Genomic DNA, 6,000 nt, shown 5'->3' with positions numbered 1-6,000 from the left:
AGATCGAGACCATCCTGGTGAACACAGTGAAACCCCGTCTCTACTAAAACTACAAAAAACTAGCCAGGCGAGGTGGTGGGCGCCTGTAGTCCCAGCTACTCGGGAGGCTGAGGCAGGAGAATGGCGTGAACCCGGGAGGCGGAGCTTGCAGTGAGCTGAGATCAGGCCACTGCACTCCAGCCTGGGCGACAGAGCGAGACTCCGTCTCAAAAAAAAAAAAAAAAAAAAAGAAAAAAAAAAAAGGATTTGAGGTGATGGATATGTTAAATAGTTTGATTTAATCAGTCCGCACTGTATACATATGTCATAACACCACTTTGTACTTCATAAATGTATACAATTATAATTTGTCAATTTATAATAACAAATTTTAAAATTACATTTAAAAATGTAAAAGAATACTTGGGTATCAGTGTCTCTGTGTAGGTCATCAGAGGTTTCTCCTATTGCTGTAGATGTCCCTCATTGGAGTTAAGAGGCTGGGGAGCTGTGAGTGAGTTTTTTGGTTGGTTCCTGAAAAGCTCAGAAGCTGAAACTAGGCCAGGTGCAGTGGCTCATGCCTGTAATCCCAACACTTTAGGAGGTTGAGGTGGGTGGATCACTTGAGGTCTGGAGTTCAAGGCCAGCCTGGCCAAGATGGTGAAACCCTGTCTCTATTAAAAATGCGAAAATTAGCTGGGCAAGGTGTCAGGTACCTGTAATCCCAGCTACTACTTGGGAGGCTGAGGCAGGAGAGCTGCTTGAACCTGGGAGGCGGAGGTTGCAGTGAGCTGATATCATGCCATTGCACTCCAGCCTGGGAGACAAGAGCGAAACTCCGTGTCAAAAAAAAAAAAAAAAAGCTGAAACTGTCCCAGGAGTTGGAGGATAACCTGAGTGATGGCTACGTTTATATCCACAATTCCTACGCAAATCTGAAACCTATCCTATAGAGGCTAAGGAAGTTTTGAACAGCCCAGAGTCCTGACTGTTTTTGGAAGGTAGTGCAGTGCCTAGAAAAAGGTTTAAATGCAACTTCATGGTGGAAGCTCGGGTTGAGAAATGCCAGACAAGAGTAAACTGTGTTCCTGGCTGGAATTCCTTGGCAGATACAGCCAGCTGGCTGCTGCTGGCCAGAGAGGTGGGTCGAGGATCAAAGAGCAGTATGACCACGTGCATGGCTGCGCTTGGTCAAGGGAGGAAGCAGGGACATAACTAGCTTGTCCCAAACCAGGTCTGGGCAGCGCAGGCATATTCTATTCTACCTCTGGTTCTGCCCCACAACACAATCCTGGCCACTCTGTCTGGAAAACTTTTTCCTTAGTATTCCTTTTAGAGAATGAAGATCCAGTTGCATGATCTCGATAGAAAAAATGTGGAGAAATGTGCTTAAGTCTTGAATACATATGGCATCCTCACTTTTTTTCACCTAACGGAGTGCAATAACCATTTCCTAGACGTACCCAGCTTTCCTTGCTTTAATGAACTCTTCCAGCAGGCGGCAGCACAAAGACGAGTCTTGCAACATCGTTTCTCCGCAGAACCCAAAAGCAAGAAACAAGGGCGGCTTTAAGGCTCCTCCTTTGGAAAACGGCTTCCTATGGTGTTTTGCATAGGAAACGGCCTCTGATTTGCAGCTGGGGGTTGGAGGGATTCGCCTTCAGTTTGCTGTGGCCCAAGAGCCCTTCTCTTCCCTACTGTCCCTGCAGCATACTCTCTGGAGTGTGTTAAACTCAGCAAAACCTAATCCTCACGGGTCGCACTCCCCCCCGCCCCCCGCTCCGTTAACCTGCAGAAAGCGGGTTCCTTGCCTTTTCCTGCTGACAAAAAACAGGGCTTTGTTCAGTTATTTTCGTCTATGGCCTGTCACTGGGGTGCTGGTTCCTCCATGCAGGACTGATTGTCCCACAGCAAGGAGCACATGTCCTCTGCTTGCGGGGAGGAAGGGTTGGCCATGCTCAGTTCTGCACCTTATTTGGAGGAGGCCAGGTTTGTGATGTCCACAGTGAAAGCGGGGTGCACACACAGCTGCTGCATCATTGGAAGGTCTGCTTCTTGACGGCAGGGCTTTGTGTTATCCACTCTAGTTATCACCCCTAGTGCTTAAAACAGCACCTGGTATACAGTAGGCTCTCAACAAATAACCCTTGAGTAAACGAGAAAAGGCTATCAACCTTACACTCCTTCGTCTTCACTACCTCACTCCCCCAAACCCATGAATTCTAAGCAACTCACCAAACACCTGAATGGCTTCCTGGCCCCAGGTCTCTTCTCTACCTGCTTTACCTTGACACTCACCTGTCACTGCCTGTTCTGACATCTCCAACCAGTATCCCAGTTGCCTAAAGCTCAGAGTCAGAACAGCCCAGACTTCAGTTCTATTCACAGTGTGGCATTAAGAGCATAGGTTTTGGAGGCTGGGCATGGTGGCTTATGCCTGTTATCGCAACACTTTGGGATGCCGAGGAAGGAGGATCACTTGAGGCCGGGAATCCAAGACCAGCCTGGGCAACATGGCAAGATCCCCGTCTCTAAAACAAAACAAAACAGCCTGGTGCGGTGGCTCAAGCCTGTAATCCTAGCACTTTGGGAGGCCGAGACGGGTGGATCATGAGGTCAGGAGATCCAGACCATCCTGGCTAACACCGTGAAACCCCGTCTCTACTAAAAAAAAAATACAAAAAAACTAGCTGGGCAAGGTGGCGGGAGCCTGTAGTCCCAGCTACTCAGGAGGCTGAGGCAGGAGAATGGCGTAAACCTGGGAGGTGGGGCTTGCAGTGAGCCGAGATCCAGCCATCCAGCCTGGGCGACAGAGCATGACTCCGTCTCAAAAAACAAAACAAAACAAAACCAAACCCCATAGGTTTTTGGAGCTGAAAATATAGGAGTTGGAATTCTAATTCTGGCCCTCACTAGCCATGGTCATGTGTAAAACAGGAGTAAAAATACTAACCTCATAAATTATGGAGATCCAAAATAAGATTGTAGTGAAGCTCCAGACAGGCAGAAGACATTCTATCTTTTTTTATTTGACATTCCACGCATGCTTTTTTTTTTTGGTTCCAACAATTAAATCCCATGCTATCTAAGCCTGCTACGTGCTACCCAACCCAGCAACACACAACTGACTAAAAATATCCTAGTATCTTACACATGCTGGATTCATTCATTCTAGACATACTTTTGCTAATGCAGTTTCTTCTTCTTCTCCTTCTTCTTCTTTTTTTGACTCTGTTACCCAGGCTGGAATGCAGTGGCACGATCTCAACTCACTGCAACCTCCATCTCCTGGGTTCAAGCGATTCTTCTGCCTCAGCCTCCCGAGTAGCTGGGATTACAGGAATGTGCCACCACATCCAGCTAATTTTGTATTTTCAGTAGAGACGGGGTTTCTCCATGCTGGTCAGGCTGGTATCGAACTCCCGACCTCAGGTGATCCGCCTGCCTCAGCCTCCCAAAGTGCTGGGATTACAGGCGTAAGCCACTGCGCCCAGCCCTTTCTCTTTTTTCTTAAACAGAGTCTCACTCTGTCATCCAGGCTGGGGTGCAGTGGTGCGATCCTGGCTCACTGCAACCTCTACCTCCTGGGTTCAAAAGATTCTCCTGCCCCAGCCTCCTGAGTAGCTCGGACTACAGGCACCCACCACCATGCCCGACTAATTTTTGTATTTTTAGTAGAGACAGGGTTTCACCATGTTGGGCAGGCTGGTCTTAAACTCCTGGCCTCAAGTGATCACCTCCACCTCAGCCTCCCAAAGTGCTGGGATTATAGGTATGAATCACCATGTGCAACTTCAATTTCTTCTATAGTCTACATATCCTTCCTACTGTCACTGATTGTCCCTGTCTTGCTGACCTGTCACATCTATCACTCCATTTATTTGTACCTAATCATGCCTCCTTGGATTATTTCACATTTTCCCAGGTATTTGTTTTAAAATTCTCTTGTATTGCCTCAAGATCTAGCATTTACTAGACGCTTAGTAAATGTTTGTTAAATCAGAGTTCATCTGGGGCCTGAGCTGTGGCTCCTGCCTTTAATTCCAGCACTTTGGGAGACTGATGAGGGTGGTGATCACTTGAGGCTGGGAGTTTGAGACCAGCCAGGCCAACATGGCAAAACCCTGACTCTACTAAAAGTAGAAAAACTAGCTGGGAGTGGTGGCACGTGCCTGTAGTCCGAGCTACTCCGGAGGCTGAGACAGGAGAATTGTTTGAACCCGGCAGCAGAGGTTGCAGTGAGCCGAGATTGTGGCATGGCACTCCAGCCTGCATGACAGAGCTACACTCTGTCTCAAAAAAAAAAAAAAATCAAAGGTTGGATTTACCTGGAAGACCACTTGGAGTCTTTTGCTGAATCTCACCCTTCTAGAAGTACTGGTTTTCAGGTGGCAAGACTATGAGCCTTCTTTTTTTTTTTTTTTTTTGAGATGCAGTTTCATTCTTGTTGCCCAGGCTGGAGTGCAAACGGCGTGATCTTGGCTCACCACAACCTCCACCTCCGGGGTTCAAGCGATTCTCCTGCCTCAGCCTCTCAAGTAGCTGGGATTACAGGCATGCACCACCATGCCCAGCTAATTTTGTATTTTTAGTAGAGACGGTGTTTCTCCATGTTGGTCGGGGCTGGTCTGGAACTCCTGACCTTAGGTGATCGGCCTGCCTCAGCCTTCCAAAGTGCTTAGACTACAGTTGTGAACCACTGCGCCCAGCCAAGTATGAGCCTTCTTGATTGGCCACGTGTCCTTGGGCTGTTCCTTGAGTCATCTTGATAAATGTCGCACTAAAGGCACCAGGAAAAAGACGGCCTGGTTGATACCTGTCTGGCTACCTGGAAGTTGGAGCGACGCCCACAGCTGTGTCAGTAGCAGCCTGGAGGTTGGAAAATCACCAGCAGTTCAGCTCCCCACACTCCTCCACTCATGCTCCCTGGGAACATTCCCCACGGTTCCATCTTTGGCCTCCTTGCTCTTTACATAATTCCTAAACCAGCAATTCCTTTCTGACCTCTTGCCTGGATCTCCTGGACCAGAAACCTTTAACACATCCCTCCTCCCTCTACCTCACTCAAGGGTGTCAAGCCTTCTTCCCAATACAGCCCATTCCCATCTCCACTGTCAGGCCAGCCTCTTCATTCGTGCACAGAACGCCTAACCGCGTCCATGCTTCTCCAGCTCACCTGTTCCTGGGGGCTCCTGTACCTTACGCCATTCATGACACAGGAATCCTACCAGTCCTATCAAGCCACACCTCCTCCGTGAAGGCTTCTCAAACCTCAGATTCCTCTAACTTGGGACATGCACGGCCTCCCCTCCATTCACTGGACAAGCACATAAGTATTGCTTTGTATTTCCAATGACCATTTACTACTTGGAGTACTTCTCCTCTCCTGATCAGGTTGTAAGCTCTTTGAGAACACACAACATAGCTAAAAACACTCATTTGTCTCCTCTGGGTCTTGGCACGTGGTATCTGTCCAACAGTTGTCAGGGCGTTTCCCAATTGCAAAAGCAGTGGTTTTGGTGATGTTGGAGGGTGGCAGGGGCCAAACTGTGATGGTCCTCTATAGTGAGCATCTCTACGAGCTTTAGATCTCAATGCACAGGCATGTTCAGCTGGACCACAACAGTTTCGCTTTCCCCAAAATTTTAACTTCCTTGTGGATAAGGACTGTGTTGTGGATCGTGGCCACTCCACAGCACCTGGCCAAAAATGACAAAACACACCTGGGGTCCTCAGGGGGATGCTTTTGCTCAGTAGGAAAGGGGCACACTTCTTTTATTTCTTCTTTTTATCTCTATTTTTCATAGAGATAGGGGTCTTGCCATGTTGCCCAGGCTGCTCTCAAACTCCTGGCCTCAAGTGATCCTCATCTTGGCCTTCCAAAATGCTGGATTACAGGCATGAGCCACCATGCTCAGCCTGAAAAATTGTCTTACTGTGGCCCCTGAACTATCAGATAAATCATTTTTAAATGATTTATTTACCTGTCTCTTAGACCCTGAGACGTAAGACCAAGAAGGG

This window comes from Macaca fascicularis, chromosome 8 (assembly GCF_037993035.2).
Source record: "Macaca fascicularis isolate 582-1 chromosome 8, T2T-MFA8v1.1".
NCBI lineage: Eukaryota > Metazoa > Chordata > Mammalia > Primates > Cercopithecidae > Macaca > Macaca fascicularis.
This window is presented reverse-complemented; position numbering follows the sequence as displayed.